The sequence below is a fragment of the Lytechinus pictus genome, chromosome 6 (genome assembly GCF_037042905.1).
Source record: "Lytechinus pictus isolate F3 Inbred chromosome 6, Lp3.0, whole genome shotgun sequence".
NCBI classification, from domain to species: Eukaryota; Metazoa; Echinodermata; class Echinoidea; order Temnopleuroida; family Toxopneustidae; genus Lytechinus; species Lytechinus pictus.
The window spans coordinates 21,360,289-21,377,525 of NC_087250.1; positions in this window are offsets into that span (position 1 = coordinate 21,360,289).

The window sequence follows — 17,237 nt, forward strand, 5'->3', positions numbered from 1 at the left end:
GTTGAGGCGTGCGCCTGTAATCCAAGCTTTGTGGGGAAGTTACAAATTGATGCAGAGGTTCGAGGTTCGAGCCCCGGTCACGTCTTTCGGATGGTGACGTTAAAGGTCGGTCCCAGACGTAAACAATCATATCTGATTGATCCACGTCTGACAAAACTCAAATACACACACACACACAATTTTCGTCACTTGATAATGAGTTGCAGCGGCACTCAAAAGCTCGTGAACTTGGGTGTACGAGTTTGTGCGAGTTGTGGCGAGTCGATTTTTTTGGGCTACTCGCGGTAACTCTTCATTCAACTCTTGATAACTCTCCGTTACTCGCAGCAACTCGGCACAGCTCTTTACAACTCTTGGCAGCTCGACGCAACTCGAGTGATGTCGCAGTAAGCTCGTGCAATTTTTAAAAATTTCAAAATTTTGTCAAGCTCTCGAGAACTCTTGAAAGACTCGATCAAACTATGAACAACTCGAAGTAGACTCGCTAAACTCGTGAGAAACTCTTCGTAAACTCTTGGCAACTCGTGAAAAATCGAAGAAATTTGCATAAATTACCATAAATTTCCATACACGAGTTCCCGCGATTCTAGTACGACCAGCTGCGAGTTCTGCACGAGCTTGCCGAGTCACTTGGGAGCTTAACCACGAGGTTTGCAAGAGTATAGCGAGTTATGAAGAGTGTGGATAATTTTGGTTTCTATCAAGTGGTTCCTGAACATCTTGTGTGAGGTCAAAGGTCATTTAGGGTCAACGAACTTTGATAATGTTGGGTGTCTTTGTAGAATTTTCATCAAAACTTTAAAAGTTTATGAAGCTAGTTCATGAAACTTGGACATAAGATCAACATTGTATCCTTTAATATCCTGTGCCCGTTTCAGGTCACATGACCAAGATCAAATGTCATTTAAGGTCAAAGAACTGTGCCCGTGTTGGGGTGATTTCTCTGATTGGCATCATAAATTGGAAAGTTAATGGATCTAGTTCATGAAACATCTAGACATAAGGGTATTCAAGTATGAATGATTGCTTTGCACACGTCTTAGGTCATATGATCATGGTCATTTTGGGTCAATGAATATAGTATTTTATCATCATGTTTTTTTGTGAATATTTATTAAATAATTAAAATGCTTTCAAAGTCAACACTGTTGCTAAATCGAATCGCGTAATGCAGGCAAGACTGCCAGAGGCGAATATGTTGTTGTTTTTTAGCTGAAGAAAGTTTGAAATTATTTCCAACCTTATTCAAATGGCTGTACTTCCTCATAATTGTTTTATTGTTTGAATATTGCACTTATCAAAATCTTTACCATAGTGTTTTACAACAATAAAAAAGTGAAAGGAAAATTATTCATATAAATATGCAAATTATTTGAAAGGAAATCTTGCAATCCATATATTGTTCAAGAAGGAATTTCCATGTGAGGGTTTCAACTCGAGATCTTTAAGTATAAAATAAAAGTGTAAATAACAACTCAACTATGTTGAATATCATGACATTGGTTTTAATTTCAAGTATATCATTCATCATATAGCAAACGGCAGTTCATCTTTTTGTATTACCTTTGACTGTATTGTTCTTTACATGATTCTGGATGCAATTATTTACCTCAACAATGGCCTTGGTTTCAATTATTAATTGCTGCAAACTTAGAAACAGATTTATCAAGCTTTAAAATAAAAGAGCACACGTTTTTATTCAAATGAATTGACCAATATAAAAAAGTAACATTTACTTTTTTTTCTGTGGTACAAAAATAACAAATTTTACTTGAGGATAAACATGTGAGGATAAGCATGATAAAGTAGTTTTTAAAAGTCTTTGAGAAAGAAAATCTCACAATTCACAAGATTCTGCAGGGCGATGAATTCAGCTACGAGAGTATTTGGATCAATCTTGCTCACTAGTCCAGGATAGGCCCCATAGCAAATGGACTAAACCTTGTTTTTTCATAAATACAATATTTTTATGATGGTTTCTTGTCAATTCGAGGGTGCTGATTATGAATCTGAAAGATGCCACTCGTGTAACCTTTATCATTTTCCGCACATAGGCCTATGGCCGCCAAAATATACAAATAACCCATGACAATCATAAAATTGCCAGCACAATGGTCCCCTATAGGCCCTAACAGAATTATCTACAATGTAAATGGAGAACAGATAATTTTGTAAAAAAATTGGATTTGCTTGTCTATGAAATCCACATAATTTTGTTCTATGAATAAAGTGTTGTTCGAAAACATGATTTGTGTGAAATATAGCATTTCTTTTGCCATATCAGGTAAAAAAATCACCACGAATCACCAATATAGGTGACGAATACTGCATTTTGACATTCAAAATAGCCACTACAAACCCTTACTGAATTATGTAACATGCTGTAGGGAAACTGATTTTCACAAGAATGAGCAGAACCATAAAATGCATATAACTGTGATGTATAAGTAAAACATTGTCTTAAACACGATTTATAACTAAATACATCGCATATGGGCAAAGGGCGACCATTTTAAAATTTGATTTATCACCTAAAGATATATTTCATTAGAAATCATGTTTTCAGACAGTATTTACTCATACAACACCATCTACTCAAGAAACGGCAAATTCTGTTGGAATTATTTGTCCCTTTCAATACCGGTAGGGCCTGTAGCGGCCATTTTGACTTTCAAAATACAGTACTTATCACCAACCTAGCAGAGGAAAGGCAATCTTGTGATTTTCATGGGTAATTTGCATATTTTGGCGGCCATATTGGATTTTTCAAATTTGCGGAAAATGCTCAAAGTTACACGAGTGGCATCATTCAGATTTCTAATCAGCACCCTCAAATTGATAAGAAACTATAAAAAAATATTGTATAAAAACAAATATATATATACGCAACAAAAAAAGTAAGTCCCCCCTTAAACAAACATCAATAATTTCCGAACCAATGCGAGTTTTTAATATATTTTTACATGAGCGTGTAGGTAATTTTACAAGCTACCCTCTGAGTAAACGTTATGGACGTATTTCACTTTATGCTTCAGTGAGCACCGTCAGAAGGCAAAAATGTCACTTTTCAAAAGTCACAAGTCAAATATCATGACTTTGATTCCATTTTATTGGAACTAATTCCACATTCTCATCATAAAAAATAGTCAGAAGGCTTGTAAAAGGTACTCTCTAAAAGACGATACAACTTTTTTGGCTAAATTTCACGGTTGAATAAACACAAGTCCAAATTTGCTATAATTGGATTTTTTACACATTTATATCAATAAAATATGATAGAATATGATGACAGTTATTTTTGGAAGAGTTTCTTCAACATTATTCATCGTTTCACGGTTCAATGAACATTTATGGAAAACAAAAAATACGATTTTCAAATATCATAGGCAAGTATTGGTTCATTTTGGGAACTGAAAATTATCTTTTCTCAACTTTTTCGTTATGTTCATGACCAATTAACATGCTTCAATGATTCAAAGGCGTTTAATTAAATATCCACGCTTGAATAAACATGTGGAATGCGATTAGCTCTTTTTTACGTTATTGGAAAAAATGCAATTTGTTACTTTGGATATCTGTCACAAACCTCCTTGCATAGTTCATTTGATTTGATTTTTATGAAAATCCCGATGTTTAATGCATCAGTGAGCACACAATATTTGAAAATTATGCAAATGAGAAGAAAGTTCAAGGCCTTGGCCCCACTCTGTGTCGTATCGAATGGTTATTTTGGTGTGCGCGCCTTTTGGATAGTATTACTCTGAAGCCATGTACGAAGTTTCATGAAATTACTACTCTCATAGACTTGTGTACATTATGGGTGCACATGTTTAAGAATAAGTAACCCCTTATTCAATATGGTGGAACTTTTTTTCACGGCTGTCTTTAGCAATGTCACTTGGCAGTAATGTCTATCAACCTATGGGCATAATTCTGTGCAAAAATGAAATCGATTTGGTTATTTATGGATGAGTGAGCACGCATCAAAGTGGGAAAATTTGTATTTTCAATGTCACAGACTCATTTTAAAGGGTAATAAAGTGAATATTGGGGGCAAATTCGGTTTCAAATAAGACTTAAATTGCTATTGTTTTATCATCCATCATTTCTATCACCACACACTTTCCGAACTTTAAACATTTTCATGGTTGAGCGAGCACATTCGAAAACTTAGGAATGAATACTCTTTATACTGCATAAATGTATTATTTTCCTAACAATTTCTCATGATCAGTTTAATTTATGGACAAATCAGTGGTGGGTCCAGAATTTAAAAATGGGGGAGGGGCCTATAATCGGGGTAGCCACCAACATTTTCAAATTTTAACATGATCTAACAAGTTGTAGAGGATACTACCATAAACCCCTATGATGATACGTCACAATACAGGGGCCGGGGAAGGGTTTTCAAAGTGGGGGGGGGGGGCTGACCATGCAAAAAAATCACAATCGTATGGTCATTTTTAAATTTTTGTACATGCTTTTGGAAAAAAGTGGGGGGACTGAAGCTCTCCGCCCAGCCCCCCCCCCCCCCTCGCTTCCGCGGCCCCTGCAATACATTGTGCTCACTCAACCATGAACATATGATATCAAAATTGTGTGTGGAGTGGCCAAATGATGGATATTAAAACAGCATAACACCATAAAATTCACCTAAAGACAACATTTGCCCAACTTTGTATTTGCACAATCTGAAAAATGACTCTTGTGACTTTCAAAAATTGTCATTTTTAATTCAATCTTTAATTACTCATGCATGACTCAACCGATCAATCTTATATTTCCACAGGAGTTGCTTAATGAGTGTAGAAAACCACCTACGGCATATCCTATCTCAAAATAATTCCGTTCAAAAGTTACAGCAATTTGATTTAGGGGGGACTTACTTTTTTTGTTGTGTATATATGAAAAAGGGTTATGCCTATTCTAGCATGGACTAGGAGGTCCATCTGGTCATCCATCTTGAAAAAAGCAGAATGCACGAAAACTCCCACCTATCAAAGGCTGAATTACTCGTATGAAGATCTTAAAAGACTCTCAGTAAACTCTGCCAAACTCGAGAAAAGATCGCAATCACTCGAGCAGTATACTCGGTACTACTCGTTGATAACTCTTCTTGACTCGTACTGCGCTCTGGTTAATCTGTCAAACTTTCCTGAAAATGTACCATTTTCCCCCCGAGCTTCCGCGAGTTGGAACTCGCGGAAGCTCGCAGAGACTCTTACACACAACTCGGCTCTGTGTGCTAGTGAACACTTTTTGCGAGAGTGATCACGAATTTCCTTGTTGACCATAGTAGATTGCGAGACAAATGAATACCCTCTAGCGATTATGAAATGAACTGTCAAATATTGGTTTTGCCCTTCTGAACATGCTCAAGGCCATGATTTAATGAGCCTGGTTAGATAATTGAGATGTTCAAAGGGGGTTGATATGCTAGAAAGTACAGAACACACATCAGTGCTGCATGCATGCAAACTGGGAATGGGCTGAAAACACAACTGTTACGTAATAGACTGTGTATTCAAAACCACTGAAGAGAGACCATTTATTTTTCATAGAAGTTAAAACATGATATGAGCTTCTAGTTCCATACATTTCATTGAGAATAATTTCATTTTTTGAACTAATTAAGCCGAATATCGTAGGGACATTGTTTTGGGGACGCGCGGAAGAGCGTGCATTTTAAACATGCAGCCCCCCCCCCCCAAAAAAAAAGGGGGATTATAAGGGGTAATAAATGACAACAAATATTGATCTACGCCCCTGTTCTGTTCATTATTTGCATAATGCTAATCAGGTTCACACACCTACATTGGTTTATGACATTAATTTTTTAATCATAAAATTGAACAAATATATTCATTCAACATGATACCCTTGAATATAGCAAACGATACATCTGTTTTCAATGGGGGAGCCGGGTCGGGAAGTTCATGATACATATTGATGCAATATTCTCATTTCAATGTAAAAAAAATAGAAGGTCTAGATAAAACCAACCTGGAGTATTCAATGTCTCTTTGAGATAAGTTTCAGCAAGCATGACAAGCTTGGCATCAATAAGAGCTTGTTTCAGGCTAGGGTGCTGATTGAATGGTTCCACGGTCTGTCTCCAGTCAAACAGCATGTCACATGTTCCCTTGCACGTGACCTGGTTTCCCTTGTTATTGGTCGATGTGTATCTATTGATGGCTGCTTGCTCGAATTCGAGGGTTCGTGCCAATGCCTCCATCTGGTCATCTGTCTCGATGTTTTCAGCTAGCTTACAGAGAAGATTATCGGTAATACCCCCGTGAGTCGCCATGCCTATCGTGCGATAAATACAATTAGATTTGATCTTTTAAACATATATTTCTATACTTACATGTATAACCTTTTTTTTCCATGGAGAAATATAATTTGCTTCTGGTAAAAAAAAAAAAAAAAATGGGGCCTCATTTTAATTTGGATGCACGCCCCCGTCTATTTTTCCTGACAAAAAATACAAAAGAAAAATAAATGCATTATAAAATCTATTAATTCCCTGAGCCATTTAATCACTAATGAATATTCAAACTTCAAATGTTTTACGATCGACAATATTATTTGGGATATACATGCAAAGGTAGGATCAAACATTACTGTTTGTCCGTTTCAACCCACAATCACGAAAGGGGGCGTTTTCTCTTTAACTTTAGTATATATATATTTTAGTATAATTATATATATATATTATATATTTCAGTATTATATACAATGAGAAAGAGGACCAAAGAAATCACAAGAGTGAGCACTAAAATGCATATATAAGTTATGTGATAAAGTAATGAGATACTGTTTAAAAAACATGCTTTTTAACGAAATATATCATTCAGGTTTCAAATTTGAGTTAAATACTGTATTTTTAGAACTTAAAACATGATATGAGCTTCTAGTTCCATACATTTCATTGAGAATAATTTTATTTTTTGAACTAATTAAGCCGAATATCGTAGGGACATTGTTTTGGGGACGCGCGGAAGAGCGTGCATTTTAAAAATGCAGCCCCCCCCCCCCCCCCCCGCAAAAAAAGGGGGGTTATAAGGGGTAATAAATGACAACAAATATTGATCTACGCCCCTGTTTTGTTCATTAGTTGCATGATGCTAATCAGGTTCACACACCTACATTGGTTTATGACATTAATTTTCAAATCATAAAATTGAACAAATATATTCATTCAACATGATTCCCTTGAATATAGCAAACGATACATCTGTTTTCAATGGGGGAGCCGGGTCGGGAATATCATGATACATATTGATGCAATATTCTCATTTCAATGTGAAAAAAAATAGAAGGTCTAGATAAAACCAACCTGGAGTATTCAATGTCTCTTTGAGATAAGTTTCAGCAAGCATGACAAGCTTGGCATCAATAAGAGCTTGTTTCAGGCTAGGGTGCTGATTGGATGGTTCCACGGTCTGTCTCCAGTCAAACAGCATGTCACGTGTTCCCTTGCACGTGACCTGGTTTCCCTTGTTATTGGTCGATGTGTATCTATTGATGGCTGCTTTTTCGAATCCGAGTGTCCGTGCCAATGCATCCATCTGTTCATCTGTCTCGATGTTTTCAGCAAGCTTACAGAGAAGATCATCGGTAATACTACCGTGAGTCGCCATGCCTATCGTGCGATGAATAAGATTAGATTGATCTTTTAAACATAGATTTATAGACTTACATGTATAACATTTTTTTCCTTGAGAAATACAATTTGCTTCTGGTTAACCAAAAATAAAATAAAAACGGGGCATCGTGTTTATTTGGATCCACATCCCCGTCTATTTTCCTGACAAAAAGAATCAAAAGAAAAATAAATGCATTATAAATCTATTAGTTCCCTGAGTCATTTAATCACTCATGAATATTCACACTTCAGATGTTTTATGATCGACAATTTGGGTTATAAATGCAAAGGTATGATCAAACATTACTGTTTGTCCGTTTCAACCCACAATAGTGAAAGGGGGCGTTTTCTCTTTAAACATACATCTCAATATTCCGAGGTATGGGAAAATGTGACACATGCAGGAAACAAATAGAAATAAAAATAAGCGGTAATAAATGGAAACAAATAATAATCTATATCCAAGGTTAATCTTCATTGTACCTTATCAGGTATACACCCTAAAAGTTGTTAAAGTGCTTGGTTAACATTGGTTTGGCTTAAAAAAAATCTGAGCTAGAAGGTCACACTTGTCACCTGTTTCTGTGATATGTTACAAAAATGAAGCCAAGAAAAAATTGCGTTCGAAAATAATTATTAAGTGCTTCAAAAATTGAAATATAAAGTGACCGAAAACACCATCTTAATTTCATCCAATACACTTATGTGTACTATTTAGGCGTCTATTAGACGCCTATTTACAAAATCGGGGTTTGCCTTGTAGTTTTAGCTTTTCATTCTCAATAATGGTTGTTTTCAGGGTTTATTAGTTCAAATACATGCACTTGTACACATGTTTCATCTTGGTTTGAGAATTTTTTTAAATCGGCTGCTCACAAAGTTAAACAATACCTTTAATGGCATTCGTTTTATAAATCATAAAAGTATTATATGCGCAAACTACCGATCGAATGTGACATCCTTGATCAAACCCATTTTTATGGATGAAGAAGGTCAGGCAGTTCATCCAATTATCAGAAACGAATATCGGGCATGGAACCGGGGGGTCGCCTAGGGGCCTTAACCTCTTTCCCATAGAATAAAGTGGTAAAATTGCAAAAAAATAAAAATTACGTTCCTGGTTGATCTATATATTATATTTTATATATAAATTAACAGGAACGAATACATAGGTTTTCAAGGGGGATTTGACATGAAGGACCATGACAGGCGAGCCGCGAATCGGTGAGCTGATTTTTTGTTTGTTTATTATTATTAATTACTGTTATTATCTATTCCGATTTTTTATGGTTGGGGTCGTTGCTTTTGTGATGTTTTCCAGGCATCTTTCAAACGAAATGAAGACCGTAAAAGATGGATCATGATTAGTTCTTTTCAGATCAAGTAACAATTAATTCACAGTTATATCCATAGCTATCGTGCGTTTGGTTTATATTAAGTTAATAAGTTACCAGAAAAAAATGCACCTCTAAATACTAAATACTCTGTCATAAATATTTATCAAGCTACATAGTTTTGTGAAACTGTTCCTGGTAAAATGATTGCATGAACATAAACACTTTTATTTTTATATCTTTATTAGCTAAAGATTCAATATACCGAGCTGCAAAAGTGATTGTTTGCAATGATTCTTGAATAAAATACATGTCTCACTTGTCAAATATTACGAAGCGCAAGCTGAAAACCTTTTAATTTCTCGACCTAAACATTTGATATTTCAAGAACATTATGTAACCGTGAATAGGATAAATATCTATCTATCTATCTATGATTTACCAAAAAAATATATTAAAATTATTCTCTTCTCAAAACCTTTGTTATTCAATATGTGTACATTCGGGGGCTTTTTGACAATTTTTGCAGAATGGGGGCCATTTTTACCTCTGCATTGTTGCCTCTGCATTATTTACGTCTGCCTTTTTTTTATCCTATGCCATTTTTACCTCTGCCATTTTTACCTTTGCCATTATCACCTCTGCCATTTTCCCTCTGCATTAATACCTATGTCATTTTTACCTCTGCCATTTACCTCTGCCATGTTTACCTCTGCCATTTTTTTTCTCAGCAATTTTTTTTTTTACCTCTAACATTTTTTGCACCGAGCAGGTGAACCCCTTCCCTGCATTTGACTGAGAAACCTCACCCCACTTTTAAAACCCCCAAGTGCAAGGTTATGAAAATTTACATTACATTGACAATCATTAACTCGACAAATATGAACCTCTCAAAAAGTTATAAAACTCAAGTAAAGTGATGATATACATTTGGTTTTTTCGTAACAATACCGTTGTAAAGCGCTATTATTTCTGTCTTTTTACAATAAGGTTTATAAGGTTCATAAGGGAGTATTTATTGTACAAATGAATAAATATATGGAAATTTGCATTTTTGCATGGTATTGAACGTACAAAACATAGCATGGAGAATGGAAAATGAACATATTTACAGAAAATCAAACAGTCACATATAGACAAGCATGATAAACGAATATACACGTGCAAAGCATTTGAAACAATTAGTGTTATTGACATTAAAATTAGGATAGAAATTGAATTTGGAGCTGAAAGTAAGATATCAGATATTGAAATGAAATTGACAGAATCAAAATTAAAATCAGTATTGTAAATTTTCACAGCATTTTCCACTTATAATTGTTATTGTTATCAGTATTTTCATATTATTATTTATTTTTTCAATATTGTTATTGTTTTAAAGAATAAAATCATATTCGGTCGTATAATTATGTTTATGTTACATTTCTCATTCAAGGACTTTATATTGACTATTCGAGCCATTAATTATAAACAAACTTGTAGTATATTGTACAGTGTATGTATATACCATTACCCCCATGATCACCGTTTACTTGATATGAGCATCGTCTGCGCCAACTACGCGACAAGGTAAAGTTAGATTATCAGGCATATAATTATTCTTACATAATCCCTTCCTCAATCAGCATTCGGATTGAGTTTGGCACGAATGAGTTTAAGAACCTATTTTGTTCTACAACGTGCTGACCGTAATCTATTACCCGATCTCATCCTTTCGTAGTTTAAATTCAATGGGTGATCATTATTGTGTAGTATTTCTTTTGCCTTTTCGAGTATTCTGTTTCGACATACATCAATGAGGTTTAAGTCGTGTCCTGTTATTTTTCTGCTTGTCTGACCATTCTACTCAGTATATTCAGATCTTTCTTGCGACAGATTGTGTACCAAACCACACAATCAGATATGATGCTTTGATTAAATGCACCAAACGGATACAACTGACTAATTATCCACCATAAGATCCTATTTCGGTTCATGATCCATGGTCTAGGGGTAAAAAAAAAATGTTGATACAGGCTAAAGTGAATTATAACCCCTCCAGTGTACCTGACAAATCCAAGATGGCGCCCAAAATGGCTGCCGTAGACTAAAAATCCACAATTCATCTAAGTGGCTTTAATTTGGTTTTTATTCAATTTTTTTTAGGGTGAAGTAGTAAATTGGAACAAGTTACAAGGACAGCCAGTGGTCTGGTGTGTCCAAAAATCCAAGATGGCTTCCAAAAATGGAGTTTGAAATGGCTGTTGATAATAAAATCCACATAGTTCATTTCATATCCGCCTGGTACATAATGATTTTGGTGTTTATACCATGTTTTCAATGGTCAAATAAGACATTGGGGTAAATTTCAAGGACAGTCAGTGGTCCAGTATGTTAAAAAATCCAAAATGGCTTTAAAAAATGGAGTCTAAAATTGTTGTTGCTACTTTAAAAAACCCGACATACTTTGTTCAATATCCAGAAATATGATTTTTGTGTCTCTGCCATGGTTAAATGGGTCAAATAATACATTAGGACAAGTTACAAGGAAAGTCAGTGGTCTGGTTTGTGCAAAAATCCGCTATGGGTTCCAAAAATTGATTCTGAAATGGCTGCTAATAATTAAAGCGGATATGACTCATTTCATTTATCGCCTGGGAGATGTGACTTTATTGTCTAAACCACAGGTTTCAAGGGTCAAATAATGCATTAGGATAAGTCAGTGATCTGATATGTCCAAAAATCGAAGATGGCTTCCAAAAAATTATCTTAAAAATAGGCTGCTTATTCTTAAAGCGGACATAGCTTATTTCATATCGGCCTGGGAGATGTGATTTTGGTATCTAAACCTCTGGGTTTCAAGGGATAATTAATACTTCAGAGTAAGTTACAAAGACAGTCAGTGGCCTGGTTTGTCAAAAAATCGAAGTTGATTTCCAAAAACTGATTATAAAATGACTGCTGATACCTAAAAGTGGCATAGCTCAATTTATATCCGCCTGTGATTTGATATATGTGTCTATAAACTATGGTTTTAAGGGTCAAATCATAAATTAGGACAAGTTACATTGACAGCCAGTGATCTAGTATGTCCCAATTCCAAGATGGCTTCCAAAAATGGAGTAAAAAATGTCTCATGTTACTCATAAAAGGGCAGTTTATTCAATATCTGTCTGGGGAATATGAGTTCGGTGTCTAAACCATGGTTTAAAAGGTCAAGTAATACACAAGGGTAAGTTACAAGACCAGTCAGTTGTTTTGTAATTATGTTTAAAAAATCCCAGATGACTTCACAAATGGGGTAAAACTTGACTGTTGTTAGTTAAAATCATACATAGTTTATTAGAAATACCCCTCGGAGGTATGATTTTACTGTCTAAACTAAAGTTTAAAGGGTCAAGTAATACATTGGGTTAAATTAAAAGGACAGTCAGATGTCAGGTATGTCCGGAAATTGACGATGGCTTTAAAAAATGGGGGTCTTAAATGACTGTTGTTACTTAAAATTGGATATTACAAATACACATTGGGGATATTATTTTGGTATCTACACTAGGGTTTTAAGGGTAAACAAAAATACTTTGTGACTGGTTACCATGATATGCAGTTATCCATTTTGCCTTAAAATCCAAGTTGGCTGTAAAAAAATGGGTTTTAAAGTGACTGCTGTTACTTAAAAATTGATATAGTTCATACAATATCCACATGTGAGAAATAATCTTGGTGCGTACACTGTAATGCATGGGGATATGTTATCATATTGTTTCATGAGCTGGTAACAGCACCCATTTTAATGAATTTTAGAATCCTCCATGGATTTTTTTTTTCAAAATGGAATACAAACTATCCTCGTTACTTGTCCGAATGCATAATTAAAATTGGTTGTTATTTGGTCATTATTTCGAATTGTTTATTCTGTTTTGATACATTTATTTCATATTCATTCCATATCCTCATTTATTTTCTTCATTGATGTATAAGAAAAACCATCAGGAGAGACGGATACTTAATATTTTTGTTGTTATCGTTTTTTGTTTATCCATATATTTTAGTTAAGTTTTTCTTATTCTCTCCTTCTTGTTCTCCCCCTTTTCCTTTAATGTATATTGCCTAAGTATGCTATCCATGTTCTTATTTAATATGTTAGTTTTTTGTGAGCATTGTGTTTCTGTTTGTTCTGCTGCTCAAATCTGTCCTTCTTTCACTCTTCATCCCATGATTTCTTTTCCTTTCTAACAGTCTTCTGACCACACCGTTGGCTTCAGTAAATCTTCACCGTTTCGCCATGGCTACGCTGAATGATCATATTGCTTTTAACTCTATAACAGACAATGATTTATTTGATTTGTTCAGGTCCTCTCCTAGTCCAAGCAGCACAACTCCATCAAATTCTTTAGGTACTTATGATGATTATATAGCTGATCAAATCAATTCATCGGCCGAAGAGTTGCTGCTTAATCTTGGTCAACACGATCCAGCAAATAACCATTTTAGTAAATATATTACAGTTTCTCAATTTGACAACATTACCATGAACTTTAACTGTGACACACTCTCTCTTCTTCATCTTAATATAAGAAGCCTGAACAGACACTTTGATGAATTACAGATGCTTTTAAATAATCCCTCTCCTAAACCATTATCTGTTATAGGTGTAACAGAGACTTGGCTTTCACAGGACTCCAACCTTCCACTTTCTATTGACAATTATAACCTTGTTACTAAAAACCGGCAGGGGAGATTGGGTGGAGGCTTCGCGTTGTATATTCTTCATTAATTCCGTTATTTTATCCACGAAACAATTTCAATTAGTAATGATATAATGGAATCTCTTTTTCTAGAAATTGAAGTTTCAGGTGGTAGGAATGTTATTGTAGGTGTTGTTTACCGCCCTCCCAGCTCTAATGGTAACGATTTTATTGCTCGTTTATCTGACATACTTCGAAATGATATATTTAAAAGTAAAAATTGTTTTATTATGGGAGATTTTAATATAAATATTCTTAAATGTGCCTCTAATAATATTGCGCATGAGTTTATAGAAACATTTTTGTCTGCCTCTTTCTTGCCACTCGTTACCAAACCCACTCGTGTTGCAAATTTATCTAGTACATTAATTGATGATATTTTTTCCAATGTTGTTCCGCATCATGATTCATACATTATTCTTTCAGATACAACTGATCATTACCCGATAATGACTTCCTACAAATTATCGCAACCCAATAATATTCACAGCCCCCGCCCTCTACGACGTATAGTTAACGCACGGAATTTATCCAGATTGAATGATAGTTTAGAAAATGTGGACTGGTCTTGTGTTCTTGATTCAACTGATGTTAACTCTTCATATGATAATTTTATTACTTTACTTAATAGGCACATGGATACCTTTCTTCCAAAACAAAGAAAAAACAACAACAATGATTACAAGAAAACTCCTAGACTTCCTTGGATATCAAAATCTTTACTTCGTTCAATAAACCGAAAAAATAACCTATATTATAAATACAAATCAAAACCTACTGAAAAAAATAGAGAAAAATATACATATTACAAAAACACTTTAACGAGAATAATTCGCTTAGAAAAGAAAAAATATCTTACTAATAAACTAGAATTACATAAACATGATATGCGAAATACTTGGAAAATTCTTAAACAAGCTATGAACATAGCGGATAACAAAATTGATATACAAAAATATCATCAAATTATATTGTTATTCAGGATTTTGATAACATAGCAAATGCTTTTAATACTCATTTTTCTTCCATATGTAAAAATTTGGCCAACAATATACCGCCCTCTCGCGGGCATTTCTCTGATTTTCTTGTTCCCTCTAACCCGGGCTCGATCTTTTCAAATCCAACGCATATTCATGAAGTCATGGACATTGTTTCTAACTTAAGCAACAAGAAAAGCTCTGGATACGACGATATCAATAATATTATAGTAAAATAAATTATTCCATTCATTGTTGTTCCCCTAGTTCAAATTTTTAATTTATCTTTAACTAACGGGCAAGTTCCTGATTCTATGAAAATCGCTAAAGTTATCCCATTGTATAAAAAGGGGGACAGGCTGAGCGTTAATAATTATCGTCCAATCTCTTTACTACCGTGTTTTTCAAAAAAAATTGAAAAAATCATAAATGTTCGAACTTTCACTTTTTTAAAAGATCATGATATATTCTCAAATTTTCAATTTGGCTTTAAAGAAAAACACAGTACCGTTCATGATCTGTTGTCATTCATTGAAAATGTAGCTCATGCCTTAGATAAGTCTTCTCATATGGTTGGTATATTTCTGGACTTCTCCAAGGCCTTTGATACAATCAATCACGAAATATTACTCAGCAAACTTCTTCATTATGGTATACGTGGCAAGGCCTTGGAGTGGTTCAGGAATTACATTTCCAATCGAAAACAATTTGTTTCACTGAATGACCATTCTTCCAACTTATGTGACATTAATTGCGGTGTGCCACAGGGAAGCCTTTTGGGACCTCTTCTTTTCATAATATATATTAACAATTTTTGCAGATCATCTGAAATTTTGTCTTTCATAATCTTTGCTGATGACACCAATTTATTTTTTTCTGATAAAGACCCACACACTCTTGTTCAAACAATCAATCAAGAACTGTCTAAAATACTCGAGTGGATTAGATGTAACAAACTTTCTCTTAATATTGAAAAAAAAAATACATGTTGTATAGTAACACCCAAAATTCATTATCTAATAGTATTAGTATTAGGTTTGATAATTTTCAATTGGAATGTGTATCGAATATTATTTTTTTAGGTGTCACTGTAGATAATAAACTTTCTTGGAAGTGTCATATTGACAGTATTTGCAAAACAATTGTTCGTAATATTTGTGTCATGAATAAATTAAGAATGTTCCTCCCGTCGACTTCCTTACTCACACTCTACTCTTCTTTAGTATTACCATATCTTCACTACGGTCTTCTTATATGGGGAAACACACATCAAACTTTACTTAACAGGATTTTATTGCTGCAAAAGAAAGCACTTCGAATTGTTTTTTCTTCTCATGTACGTTCCCACACTGATCCCATTTTTTTCGAAAACAAACTTTTGAAGATCAGTGATCTTTACCTACTCCAGCTTGGCCAATTTATTACCAATACAATAATAATATGGTTCCTTTTATTTGTCACGACTTGTTCTTGAAAACAACTCCTCACACAATTACCCTACTAGACGTCGCGATGACCTTCATTTGCCTATGCTTAGAACGCTGTTCGCCCAAAATACATTTATATATAGGGGCCCAAAATTTTGGAACTCTCTCCACCCTGATATACAGTTTTCCCCTTCTCTGAATTCATTTAAAAGAAAATTTAAATTCACTTTGTTGCAGTCTTACAAAACTTCACATTGATTCCTTTACCTCTACAATTTATTTATTTATTTATTGTTTACCTGTTTACAGGTTACCCTCGGTGATTGTGTTAGATTGACTACACTTCTCTCATTCTCTCTCTCTCTCCCTCTCTTTCTCTTTTTGCCTTTCTCTTTCTCCATTTCTTCCTTCTTCGGATTTACGCAGTTTGTGCAGCAATGTTTGTTGTCTTGTGTGTCTTATTTTGGTTGTTGTTTTGTTTTGTCTTCATGTCTTTTTTGTTGTCTCTGCTCACCTTTTAATATTAATTTCCTTTATTATAATTATTTTTTATATCTTTATTTCATTATCTATTTTGTATTGCTGCCTGCTTTTGGCCCATATAGATTTAAGTGTTATGCTTTTGTTTTCTTCTTGAGTGGTCCACACTTTACAAGCTTTGCTTTTTAGTGGGCCACTCCATTTTTTCAACATATCTTGCATATTGTCATTATCAAATTGGAAATATTATCTTCTGTATCAGGTGTATATTCTTTATATTTGGTTTATTTGAATATTTATGTCATTTATATTTTCTGATTATGTTTTATTTATTGTAATTATTGCATTGTAAATTTTGTTGGAATAATGAATAAATAAATGAATGAATGAATGAATAATTTAACCCTTCATACCAAAATTTAGACACCAACATTCTTTCTTACAAATAGATATTGCAGATCTCTGACCATTATTGAGTGATATGAGTCGATTTAGATGCCTGTTTTGGAAACCCTCTTGGACAACTGCATATACATGTAACCTGTCCAAACGTATTATTTCAACCATGAAACCATAGTGTGGGCACCGAAATCATATCTCCTTGTTGGATTTTAAATGAACTATGTCAAGTTTTAAAGTAACAG